The sequence below is a fragment of the Silurus aristotelis genome (assembly GCF_946808225.1).
Source record: "Silurus aristotelis genome assembly, chromosome: 5".
Classification (NCBI taxonomy): domain Eukaryota; kingdom Metazoa; phylum Chordata; class Actinopteri; order Siluriformes; family Siluridae; genus Silurus; species Silurus aristotelis.
In genome coordinates, this window is record NC_139578.1 from 32628882 (window position 1) to 32643978 (window position 15097).

The window sequence follows — 15097 nt, forward strand, 5'->3', positions numbered from 1 at the left end:
TATTAGTTCTGACACAAAATAAACGAGTTAACTGTCAAAGTACATTAGCAATCAGTTTGTAATTTGAAATGTTTAAAATTGATTTTACAATATCTTTGTGATAATCTAGAGTCTAGAGTGTAAATATGTAAATGAGAATGTGAATGCAAACAGAAATTAATTGTTCATGGCTTTTATTGCTAATATTTTTATGATGCTATACCTTTTTGATTTTCCTTCCATCACTATTTATAGGGAGAATTCATATTTATATAGGACTTTGACTAATCCTGCTGATTTCACTAGTCTACTTGCTGTTTGATCTTTAATTGTTCTGTTACTTGTTTTAAAAGTCTCTCTGGTTCTTGATCAACTGATCCTTCTATCTTACTATACTAGAACCTGTATGTGTGCTTACTAATCATTTCTGAAATATCCTAAAAGCTTCCTATCGAGTGATAAGTGAATGTACAGCTTATTTGTAGGCCTTCATTCCCCTTCCTGATCTACTTCCCTGACCATTAGCCCTAAATCTTATGATTTAAAATTACGCTCGATCATTAAGGTAACATATGGAACAGCCTTTTGCAGTTGATACAGTTCTTGTATTTGTCAGGCAGCTCTACAGTCATTTCTTGTTGTCACAATAGTAGGTCAAATGTTTCCTATCTTTTCAATGTCCATTTTGATGTTTTTCCAAGAGCGTTTCATACTCTTCATTTCTTCCTCCTTTATCATATTTTAAAGTGAAATGCCAGGGATCACTTGTTTCTCGACAGTCGGGGCACATGTGCTCTAACCAGAGTTTCCTGGTAAATGTTTTTCCACAATGCTGACGCACTTTTTTCCTTAATTTCCAGACAGTATCCATCCAGCCAGTCTAGTGTGTTCTGTCCATCTTCCGATTCAAGTATTACATAGTAATGTTCTAACGATTTTGGAAGTGTGACTCATGATCTTGTAGGCCCACTGTGAACCTTTGTGCCAAGTTTGTGGGTTTTTTTCTCTGAGAGAAGCTTATAGTTTTCATTGCTTTACGGGAGAATGCTGGAGATTGTGAATTTTGGGTCCCTCAAAAAGATGCAGCCATCAGCTGTTTTCATCCCCTGGAGCTTCCATCTCCTCTTCTCCAGGCATCTTGCAGATTTTGAATGAACTGAGGTATTCCTTCACCATCTTCCTGGATCCACCTTGATTGGGCATGGTATTCTCTTTTTCCACAGCCTGGAACTGTTGTCATATTTAGTCAGCACATCCAATCTTCTGATTTGTGCTGAGTCAACCAGTTCCAGGATAGTGATCCATTTCTAAACTTTTTTTTCTTCTGAACTTTTTCAATTTTCTGGGGCTTGTTGTCCTCAAGATTGCTGACATCGACGTGGCGTCTTCTTGATACCTGTTTTTATCATGCCCAAACGAAACTTAATTCTTAGAAAGGTTTTCCATATGACCTGCGATGCCCGTGGGGCCTTTCTGATCAGGGAAGAATCACACCGCACACAGCAAATGTTCTTCTTCAGTTTATTGCAGGCAGCAGACACACACACATATATATATATATATATATATATATACACACAGAGGAGAGAAAGCTGACCAAAAGTTGTTTTCTGTTTAGACAAGAGGACAGAGCCAGATAAAGACCATACATACTAACATCGTACATATTCTATAGACAGTAAAGCAAGCTGTTCCCTGTTTTGCTAATCTTTTCTATTTTTGTATTATATCCTTCTATTTCCTTCTCTCTTTTCCCCTGCATTTTATTTTCTTTCTTTTCTTTTTAAATCTAATCTATTTATTTTTTCTTATCTAAAATTCATTTTATTACACAGATACTTGTTAACTTCCTCCTGCCTTTGCAAATCTAATTTTGTCCAACATTTCCTTGTATATATCTATTATTAATTTATTTTGTATTTTTGTATTTTTTTTTTTAGTAAAATTTTTATTTTTAGACAAGCAATGTATATACCGTATTTTTCGGACTATAAGTCGCTACTTTTTTCCTACGTTTTGAACCCCGCGGCTTAAACAACGAAGCGGCTAATTTATGGATTTTTCCTGGGTTTTTCCCGGTTTCACAAACTTCGAACCAAAAAACTGAGCGACAAAACATTAGACCAATGAAATTTCCGAACGGAAACGAAAAAACGCACCTCACCCGTGTTCTGAGCTGCACGGCATCGGGAGAAAAAAACTTTTTTTTTTTTACGCACGACTGTCAGGGATCACCCTGCTTCTTCTCCGGTGCGCGCCCCGCCCGCCCGGAGCGCTTCGCCATCATACTGATTCCACACACCTGTTCCTCATCACCCTCACAGCTATATAAACGCCTCACTCACACCACTCCATTGTCCGTTATTGTTTGTGTTTGGACTCTGAGGGTGTTCTATGTTTTCTACGTTTGCTTTTGTTTAGTGTGCATTAAAGTCTGTTTGCTGTGCCCCGGCTTCCGCCTCGCTCACTTACGCCTGACAACGACGATGCCAAAAGATAAACTCCCGAGAGAAATACTTGTGAAAGGAAGGAGGAAGACAGTGAACAATGACTTTCTTGATGGGCTGCTGTTTAGATAAAAGCCGTTGTAACGCGTTGAGGCTGGGTGAAGGGAGAGCTCACTAACACCAGTTACAACACAAATCATATACATTTACATTTACATTTGCGGCATTTAGCAGACGCCCTTATCCAGAGCCACGTACAAAAGTGCTTTAAATCTCTAGTAATGAATAAATCTACACTGGTATGCAAGATTACAAACTTAATATAAATATAACTCAAATTCTACAAACTTGGAAAGTGCTAATTTAGGTATGGATATATAAGCACAGACAGGTTTCCGAAACTCGTCCTTTTTTTTATTTTTCTTGGCAACAGCGTTACGGTTTAGTCAAAGAAACTTAGAAATGAGCATCAGAAAATAATAAGGACATATTCCTCGTCTTGAACGAGGAATTGATCCTTTCACTCGTCAAGCCAGACCTATTTAACCTGCACAGTGGTTGCACCGAATCATGTTCTTCACACACATAAATAGCCGTCACCCCGATACTTCCTTTCACACACACATTCACACACGTACCCTTTCTATACCACAAACCAGCCCATTAGCCGCCAAGTTATACCCAACCGGGTATCCTTACTTTTAGACCATATGGGAAAACTCCCCACACCGGGACTTGAACCCGGACCTCCCAGGCAATAACCTCCGGTATCCGGTATTAGCAATTCATAAAAGTATAGCGCTTTTAACAATGAACATTGTCTTTAAAGCAGCTTTACACAGACACTGTGGTGATTAAAAGTGAATCTGTTCTTTATAAGAATCTATCTCTTCACAACACAGTAGCCAACGTGGTTATTTTCCACCATCACCATCAGCCATGTTCACCAAAACTCATTCGGTTCTGCTGGTTCTACTGGTCATCACCTGCTTATATTCCAACACAGTAGCCGAAGATACGTTCAACAAAAGCCGCCCACTTTTTGTTCCATTTTAAACACATAGACTGAACACACGGATTCCTCAACGCTGCAAATCTCGACAACCTTCTTTACACGACCTACAACAGATCCGTCTCAACAGGATCACACAGTACAACTACACACCATACAATCACCTGGAGGTTCAGGTATGTGACACGTGACTACAGTCAACATTTCCTTTCAGTTCACTACTTAAAAACAGATGTTTGGGTACATTCATGTGCAGACTGATCTCAACAACCTTAACCTAAATGAGTCATTTCCAGACCACCTCATGTTAAATACACAGGAAACAGTTCCCGGTCTGGGTTTTTTTTCATAATTATTTTTACTTAATTATGTCTTCAGCCAGCTGCATGAAATCAGCATTCACAAATCAGGAGACAGAGTTCACGCTCATTGGTTTGTGTAAATTACATAAATCCCAGAAAATTCCAACTCCCACTGTATATTTGTGTTTTCTGATTTATAGAAGGGGGTTTCATTTGACAAATACACACGCATGTGGCGCATGCGGCTCTTTGCCTGGTTTCATTATCATTCTCTTACTTTCATATCGAAGTTTGTGTTTGTGTTTTTTTTTTTTTATGTGCATGTTCGTGAGTTCAATACGGTGTTTTCATGAAATGCGCATGTGTGCGTGATGAAAATACCAGTAGAGGCAAGATCATTTAAGTAAACAATTTGTGTCAAGTTTGCTCTCAAAATGGCAGAGAAAATGCACAGCAAAACAAAAATATGAAGATGAACACAGGACGTTTTTACCAGAGTGGGAGAGTTTTTTTATGTTGAATGTAATGACAAGCCATTCTGCCTTATATGTCAGGCGTCATTAGCGCCACTGCAGCTCACTCCATGCTAACATGCGACCAGGAATTTCCAAAAGGGACTGAAGTTCACAAGCACAAGTCAGGCAGAAAAGCAGAGTATTTTGTCAGTTTTTGTCCAAAACTGTACGAAGCGCTCAGAGAGCGTAACGCTTGCGTCGTATTAACTGGCTTGGAACATTGCACAGGCTAAAAAGCCGTACAGTTGTGGGTGGTTTGTTAAAAAAATGCCTCAGTGACGTTTTTGAAATCTGGCCTCCTGAAAACGACAAACTTAAACGCACGGTATCATACGTCCAACTGTCCCGCCACACTGTTGAACACAGAATATCGGACATTAACACGGCTAATGAATCACAGTTGCACGCTGACTTTCAAGCATGTGAGTATTTTAGTGTCGCATCGGATGAGATGCAATGTTCATTGGTAAACAATGACTGGTCTGTGGCCTTAGTACTGAATCCATTTCTGTAATTATCATGTGTGACATTTACAACGAATCTGGCTGAGCAGAGGTGTGTGTGTGTGTGTGTGTGTGTGTGTGTGTGTGTGTGTGTGTGTGTGTGTGAGGAAGGTTCATGTGTGCCCATGTGTTTGATGTGGCAACAGGGTAGAAATGTGTCTCTTGGTCTCAGACTGGTTGGCCACCGATGCTGTAGCACTACTTATCTGGAATTTGAAGCCAGAGTGTAGAATCTGGCAGAATTCAGCACCCCTGGGACAGATTAGAGATCCTGGGATTTGAACGAACTTTCTATTCCAGATCCGACATGACAGCCACTGCTAGGCCACTCGATGTTCAAACAAGTTTGCCGCGGTTACAGAAACAGCACCACTTTGCCCTCATAGTTAGTGTTTTTTTTTTTACTTAAACAGAATGTCTGTTTTATTTCCCACAGGGAATTTGAATTTGGGATTTTATGGCAGGGATGAAGGAAAAATCTGCTTAAGAAATGATCTCAGATTACCTTGAAATGCTGGAAACTTTCGATTTCAGTTATTCTGGATCTCCTTTCGGAAAACTGTTTAATTGCTGAGCGTGTGCATCATGCTGGATTTTGGTGTTTGATGTGATTTGAGGCGGATCAGTAAAACAAATGTTTAGTGATTAAAAATAATTTTCAGTGGAGTTTATTATGATGTTTATATCTGTGTAAAGAAATGATGTCGCTGTTAAACACATGATGGTTTTAATTTCAATTAAATTAAGTTTTGTAATTTCGACTGCCCTGATTCATATACATAGTGAAGTGAATCGTCTCGTTCCTCTCTCCATTAATAGATCATTCATTTTTCTTTTACAAAATGCACCTTTTTATAAAAATAAAAAAAAAATCAAAAAAATGTATCATTCATTCTTAAACATACACTTGCCTATACCAGGGGTGTCAAACTCATTTTCACCGAGGGCCACATCAGCATAATGGCTGTCCTCAAAGGGCCAGATGTAACTTATAAATGTAACTAAATGTAATCGAATGTAATCGAATGTAATCGAATGCTCAAAGACCTTCAGCATGCACTGCTTCAAAAACGCTCCCTCTGAAAAAGACTTGAAAGCGTGGGTGATTTCTTCAGCCACAATGAAGCTAGCTTTCACCGCGGCCTCGTTTTTGGCTGTGGATTTCATGAACAAACTCTGCTGCGAACGCAGTTTGCCTTTTAATTCTTGGGCAATTTGTTGCTTTTCTTGAAGGCTAGCTTTAGCGTACTTAGCTCCGTGTTTGGTGTCAAAATGTCGACACAGATTGTACTCTTTGACAACCGACACCGCCTCGTAACACAAAAGACATACCGGTCTTTCTCCTTGAAGCACAAACAAGTATTCGCCTTTCCATCTTTCTTGAAACAGTCTTCCGTCTGCATCAACTTTTCTCTTTCTGGACATTTTGGGATCATTATTTATATCTCAATTTCACTCGTTGGCATGGACACTGCCGCGGCTAGCGTAACATTGTGGGAAATTTAGTTTTTTTTATTTTTTGCTATTTATTTTTAGACACTCAAAACTTTTAAACTCTCGCGGGCCACATAAAATGACATGGCGGGCCACATCTGGCCCGCGGGCCTTGAGTTTGACACATGTGGCCTATACTTATACTACACACTTTTACCATGAATTCACTAAATACTGTTTAAAAAAAACGTGGTGATTAAAACAAATCTCTCTCTCTCTCTCTCTCTCTCTCTCTCTCTCTCTCTCTCTCTCTCTCTCTCTCTCTCTTCATGCCATGAATGTGAGCTGGTAAATTTGCTGACTGTAACAAAAGTTCCATTTCACCCATTAGTGTTAATCAAATTCCCCTTCAGAATAATTAGTATGGACTTTGTTGGGTTATTAGAGCAGACTGCACAAGGGCGAGACTTAAAACCCTAACACTAACACATAAACCTAAACCCTAACCCATACCCATTAACCTAAACATAACCCTAACACATAAACCTAAACCCTAACACATACCCATAAACCTAAACATAACCCTAACACATAAACCTAAACCCTAACACATAGCCATTAACCTAAACATAACCCTAACACATAAACCTAAACCCTAACACATAAACCTAAACCCTAACACATACCCATTAACCTAAACATAACCCTAACACATAAACCTAAACCCTAACACATAAACCTAAACCCTAACACATAAACCTAAACCCTAACACATATCCTTTAACCTAAACATAACCCTAACACATAAACCTGAACCCTTAACCCATACTCATTAACCTAAACATAACCCTAACACATAAACCTAAACCCTAACACATACCAATTAATCTAAACATAACCCTAACACATAAACCTAAACCCTAACACATACCTTTTAACCTAAACCTAACCCTAACACATAAACCTGAACCCTTAACCCATACTCATTAACCTAAACATAACCCTAACACATAAACCTAAACCCTAGCACATACCAATTAATCTAAACATAACCCTAACACATAAACCTAATACATTAACCTAACCCTAACCCCAACCTATAACCCCAAAACATAACCCAAAACCATTAAACCTAACCATAACCCTAAACCCTGACCCTGATTAATTCAATCCTAATGAGTATTTGTCTTCTGCAAATAAATGACTTATTGAAGCGATTTTATTGAACCTTCAAAAATATTTTATTTGATTGACTTTAATTTAATTTAATTTAAAACACTTGAGTGTGAAACACACACAAGCACACACACACAAACACACACACACACACACACACACACACACACACACACACACACACACACACGCACACACACACACACACACACACACACACACACACACACACACACACGCACAAACAGACCCTCCTGGAACAGCTATATAAACTGAAGGGAAACTGCATTAACATCATTCTGCTCACATCGTGACCATCATCACCATCATCATCACCACCATCATCATTATCATCATCACCACCATCATCATCATCAGTCATGATCTCTCGTGGTCTCCTGCTGGTTCTGCTGGTTCTCACCTGCCTTCAGTCTTTTACAACGGCCCAAAATAAGATCAAAAATTCCTTTGATATTTATAAATAATGATAAAAACAATAATACGACTACTAATACTAATAATAATAATAATAATAATAATAATAATAATAATAATAATAATTATTATTATTATTATTATTATTATTATTATTATTGTTATTATTATTATTAATAGTATTTGCTGTAGTAATAATAGCAGCAGTAACAGTTAAAAAATATTCAGTGTTTACAGTAAAATACTGAGTGATGGAGCAGCGTGATGAAGACAAGTTACTGTTACAGTCTAAAGTTGATTATTTTACCAAGATTCTTTATTTTATCTAAACCACAGCAAAATAAAATAAACAGTGTTGACACTGGAGACTCCTTCCATCATTTTATACATGAGAAAACGTTTCTAATGCGTGTATGTGGAGCGTCTGCTGTACACGTCACTGTGACTGAACTGTTGCTATAGAAACGTATCAGAACGAGAGCATTAATACAGTATAAACCTGCACTACTGTCAGAGCTGCTGTTCTACAGAATTAATCAACACCTGGCAACCAATCAGGATCCAGGATTCAGCAACAGTTTAACAGATACATCAGACCTGCATTTTATACTGAATATAAAAGTGTTTAATATCGAATTATTGAACATTTAATCACAGAACTGAATGTGGAAATGTTTTCTTACAGACTCAAATGAACCAGCAACATGCTGCTTCAAATACTAGAGAAGTCCAATCCCTATCAGAGTCATTACAGGGTATAAAGTAACAGACCGTCAGTGTACAAAATCTGCAGTCATGTAAGTTTTCACCTCCTCATTGTTCTTTTTATTGATTGTAATGAATAATAATAAAAAGTGATCATTTTCATGTGCATTATTATTGTATAATTGTGTGTAATATAATATAACTGTATATAATGGTGGAGGTTTGGAGTGTGTGTGTGTGAGATTTTCTGATTTTATTGCAGTTCTACACTGATGTACATCTTCTCTCTAATCTGCAGCTTCACCCTGATGAAGGACAACCGTCGTGTGTGTGTAGATCCTGAACTCGAGTGGGTGCAGAAACGCATGGAAAGTATTGACCAGATCCTGAATGAAATTGAATCAAGTGTTTAAAGCGTTTATACAATGAGTAATTCATATTCATACAGAATTCACTTTTTCTGTAGTTCAGCAGGAAGAATCTTTTTTACATTTTATATTAAATCATAAACTGAGTCCAGGATCATTTATCTGATTTATTCTTTGACTCTGCAGTCACAGTTATATACAGTATATTTATATATTTATATAGTACATCTAGCATCTTCTAAATCTTCTCAAAAGTTCTTCTGCTATCATCCCTTCTTTTTCCTTATTTTTCTCCATTCTATAATTAATGTGAGTTTCTAATCAGGCACCAATACAGTAAAAGACTTTGATTATATTTAACAAAAACCTGTAAAAGAATTAAAATCAATAAATAATGACTGTATTATAAGATGTTATTGTGTATTGTTTATTTCTGTGTATTAATGTAGACACAGTGAAGGTTGTGTAACTGGACGTCTATATAATATATATAAAATAAATCACATATATAAAGTCACATGTGGTGTTTGGGGGGGGTTCATTCAAGACTTCATTTGAAAGTCAATGAAATAATAATTAGTCAAGAGAGTCAAGAGGCTTTTATTGTCATTTTTGCTACACAGTGGTACACAGCACACAGTAAAAACGAAACAACGTTCCTCCGGAACCCTGGTGCTACACTAAACAACAAAACAACAACAGCATAGAGCTCCAACACAAACATAAAGTGCATCGAGTGCAACCTGGTGCAAACAGTGCAAACAAAAAACAGTACAGACAGACAACACAAGACAAGACAAAAGACAAAAAACCAAGTATAGCGCCGACTAGTAAACCTGCTGTATACTTGATTATACAGTACTGTGAAGGAGAAATGTAAAAACTATACCCAGGAGTGAATACAAACAGAACAGAACAATGTAGTGCAAAACAACAGCAGCAAGAAGGTGCAGAGACAGCATGTAAACATTCTACTGAATACAGAGGTGCAGAGACAGCATGTAAACATTCTACTGTAATACAGAGGTGCAGAGACAGCATGTAAACATTCTACTGAATACAGAGGTGCAGAGACAGCATGTAAACATTCTACTGAATACAGAGGTGCAGAGACAGCATGTAAACATTCTACTGTAATACAGAGGTGCAGAGACAGCATGTAAACATTCTACTGAATACAGAGGTGCAGAGACAGCATGTAAACATTCTACTGTAATACAGAGGTGCAGAGACAGCATGTAAACATTCTACTGTAATACAGAGGTGCAGAGACAGCATGTAAACATTCTACTGAATACAGAGGTGCAGAGACAGCATGTAAACATTCTACTCAATACAGAGGTGCAGAGACAGCATGTAAACATTCTACTGTAATACAGAGGTGCAGAGACAGCATGAAAACATTCTACTGTAATACAGAGGTGCAGAGACAGCATGTAAACATTCTACTGTAATACAGAGGTGCAGAGACAGCATGTAAACATTCTACTGTAATACAGAGGTAGAGAGACAGCATGTAAACATTCTACTGTAATACAGAGGTGCAGAGACAGCATGTAAACATTCTACTGTAATACAGAGGTACAGAGACAGCATGTAAACATTCTACTGTAATACAGAGGTGCAGAGACAGCATGTAAACATTCTACTGTCATACAGAGGTGCAAAGACAGCATGTAAACATTCTACTGTAATACAGAGGTGCAAAGACAGCATGTAAACATTCTACTGTAATACAGAGGTGCAGAGACATCATGTAAACATTCTACTGAATACAGAGGTGCAAAGACAGCATGTAAACATTCTACTGTAATACAGAGGTGCAGAGACAGCATGTAAACATTCTACTGTAATACAGAGGTGCAAAGACAGCATGTAAACATTCTACTGTAATACAGAGCTGCAAAGACAGCATGTAAACACTCTACTGTAATACAGAGGTGCAGAGACAGCATGAAAACATTCTACTGTAATACAGAGGTGCAGAGACAGCATGTAAACATTCTACTGTAATACAGAGGTGCAGAGACAGCATGTAAACATTCTACTGTAATACAGAGGTGCAGAGACAGCATGTAAACATTGTACTGTAATACAGAGGTGCAAAGACAGCATGTAAACATTCTACTGTAATACAGAGGTGCAGAGACAGCATGAAAACATTCTACTGTAATACAGAGGTGCAGAGACAGCATGAAAACATTCTTCTGTAATACAGAGGTGCAGAGACAGCATGAAAACATTCTACTGTAATACAGAGGTGCAGAGACAGCATGTAAACATTATACTGTAATACAGAGGTGCAGAGACAGCATGTAAACATTCTACTGTAATACAGAGGTGCAGAGACAGCATGAAAACATTCTACTTTAATAGAGAGGTGCAGAGACAGCATGTGAACATTCTACTGTAATACAGAGGTGCAGAGACAGCATGTAAACATTCGACTGAATACAGAGGTGCATAGACAGCATGTAAACATTCTACTGTAATACAGAGGTGCAAAGACAGCATGTAAACATTCTACTGAATACAGAGGTGCAGAGACAGCATGTAAACATTCTACTGTAATACAGAGGTGCAGAGACAGCATGTAAACATTCTACTGTAATACAGAGGTGCAGAGACAGCATGTAAACATTCTACTGTAATACAGAGGTGCAAAGACAGCATGTAAACATTCTACTGTAATACAGAGGTGCAAAGACAGCATGTAAACACTCTACTGTAATACAGAGGTGCAGAGACAGCATGTAAACATTCTACTGTAATACAGAGGTGCAGAGACAGCATGTAAACATTCTACTGTAATACAGAGGTGCAGAGACAGCATGTAAACATTGTACTGTAATACAGAGGTGCAAAGACAGCATGTAAACATTCTACTGTAATACAGAGCTGCAAAGACAGCATGTAAACATTCTACTGTAATACAGAGGTGCAGAGACAGCATGTAAACATTCTACTGTAATACAGAGCTGCAAAGACAGCATGTAAACATTCTACTGTAATACAGAGGTGCAGAGACAGCATGTAAACATTCTACTGTAATACAGAGGTGCAGAGACAGCATGTAAACATTCTACTGTAATACAGAGGTGCAGAGACAGCATGAAAACATTCTACTGTAATACAGAGGTGCAGAGACAGCATGAAAACATTCTTCTGTAATACAGAGGTGCAGAGACAGCATGTAAACATTCTACTGTAATACAGAGGTGCAGAGACAGCATGTAAACATTCTACTGTAATACAGAGGTGCAGAGACAGCATGTAAACATTCTACTGTAATACAGAGGTGCAGAGACAGCATGAAAACATTCTACTTTAATAGAGAGGTGCAGAGACAGCATGTGAACATTCTACTGTAATACAGAGGTGCAGAGACAGCATGTGAACATTCTACTGTAATACAGAGGTGCAGAGACAGCATGTAAACATTCGACTGAATACAGAGGTGCATAGACAGCATGTAAACATTCTACTGTAATACAGAGGTGCAAAGACAGCATGTAAACATTCTACTGAATACAGAGGTGCAGAGACAGCATGTAAACATTCTACTGTAATACAGAGGTGCAGAGACAGCATAAAAACATTCTACTGTAATACAGAGGTGCAGAGACAGCATGAAAACATTCTTCTGTAATACAGAGGTGCAGAGACAGCATGAAAACATTCTACTGTAATACAGAGGTGCAGAGACAGCATGTAAACATTCTACTGTAATACAGAGGTGCAGAGACAGCATGTAAACATTCTACTTAATACAGAGGTGCAGAGACAGCATGTAAATATTCTACTGAATACAGAGGTGCAGAGACAGCATGTAAACATTCTACTGTAATACAGAGGTGCAGAGACAGCATGTAAACATTCTACTGTAATACAGAGCTGCAAAGACAGCATGTAAACATTCTACTGTAATACAGAGGTGCAGAGACAGCATGAAAACATTCTACTGTAATACAGAGGTGCAGAGACAGCATGTAAACATTCTACTGTAATACAGAGCTGCAAAGACAGCATGTAAACATTCTACTGTAATACAGAGGTGCAGAGACAGCATGTAAACATTCTACTGAATACAGAGGTGCAAAGACAGCATGTAAACATTCTACTGTAATACAGAGGTGCAGAGACAGCATGAAAACATTCTACTGTAATACAGAGGTGCAGAGACAGCATGAAAACATTTTTCTGTAATACAGAGGTGCAGAGACAGCATGAAAACATTCTACTGTAATACAGAGGTGCAGAGACAGCATGTAAACATTCTACTTAATACAGAGGTGCAGAGACAGCATGTAAACATTCTACTTAATACAGAGGTGCAGAGACAGCATGTAAACATTCTACTGAATACAGAGGTGCAGAGACAGCATGTAAACATTCTACTGTAATACAGAGGTGCAGAGACAGCATGTAAACATTCTACTGAATACAGAGGTGCAGAGACAGCATGTAAACATTCTACTGTAATACAGAGGTGCAGAGACAGCATGTAAACATTCTACTGTAATACAGAGGTGCAGAGACAGCATGAAAACATTCTACTTTAATAGAGAGGTGCAGAGACAGCATGTAAACATTCTACTGAATACAGAGGTGCAGAGACAGCATGTAAACATTCTACTGTAATACAGAGGTGCAGAGACAGCATGAAAACATTCTTCTGTAATACAGAGGTGCAGAGACAGCATGAAAACATTCTTCTGTAATACAGCGGTGCAGAGACAGCATGAAAACATTCTACTGTAATACAGAGGTGCAGAGACAGCATGAAAACATTCTACTGTAATACAGAGGTGCAGAGACAGCATGTAAACATTCTACTGTAATACAGAGGTGCAGAGACAGCATGTAAACATTCTACTGAATACAGAGGTGCAGAGACAGCATGTAAACATTCTACTGTAATACAGAGGTGCAGAGACAGCATGTAAACATTCTACTGTAATACAGAGGTGCAGAGACAGCATGCAAACATTCTACTTTAATAGAGAGGTGCAGAGACAGCATGTGAACATTCTACTGTAATACAGAGGTGCAGAGACAGCATGTAAACATTCGACTGAATACAGAGGTGCATAGACAGCATGTAAACATTCTACTGTAATACAGAGGTGCAAAGACAGCATGTAAACATTCTACTGAATACAGAGGTGCAGAGACAGCATGTAAACATTCTACTGTAATACAGAGGTGCAGAGACAGCATAAAAACATTCTACTGTAATACAGAGGTGCAGAGACAGCATGAAAACATTCTTCTGTAATACAGAGGTGCAGAGACAGCATGAAAACATTCTACTGTAATACAGAGGTGCAGAGACAGCATGTAAACATTCTACTTAATACAGAGGTGCAGAGACAGCATGTAAATATTCTACTGAATACAGAGGTGCAGAGACAGCATGTAAACATTCTACTGTAATACAGAGGTGCAGAGACAGCATGTAAACATTCTACTGTAATACAGAGCTGCAAAGACAGCATGTAAACATTCTACTGTAATACAGAGGTGCAGAGACAGCATGTAAACATTCTACTGTAATACAGAGGTGCAGAGACAGCATGTAAACATTCTACTGTAATACAGAGCTGCAAAGACAGCATGTAAACATTCTACTGTAATAAAGAGGTGCAGAGACAGCATGTAAACATTCTACTGAATACAGAGGTGCAAAGACAGCATGTAAACATTCTACTGTAATACAGAGGTGCAGAGACAGCATGAAAACATTCTACTGTAATACAGAGGTGCAGAGACAGCATGAAAACATTTTTCTGTAATACAGAGGTGCAGAGACAGCATGAAAACATTCTACTGTAATACAGAGGTGCAGAGACAGCATGTAAACATTCTACTTAATACAGAGGTGCAGAGACAGCATGTAAACATTCTACTTAATACAGAGGTGCAGAGACAGCATGTAAACATTCTAATGAATACAGAGGTGCAGAGACAGCATGTAAACATTCTACTGTAATACAGAGGTGCAGAGACAGCATGTAAACATTCTACTGAATACAGAGGTGCAGAGACAGCATGTAAACATTCTACTGTAATACAGAGGTGCAGAGACAGCATGTAAACATTCTACTGAATACAGAGGTGCAGAGACAGCATGTAAACATTCTACTGTAATACAGAGGTGCAGAGACAGCATGTAAACATTCTACTGTAATACAGACGTGCAAAGACAGCATGTAAACATT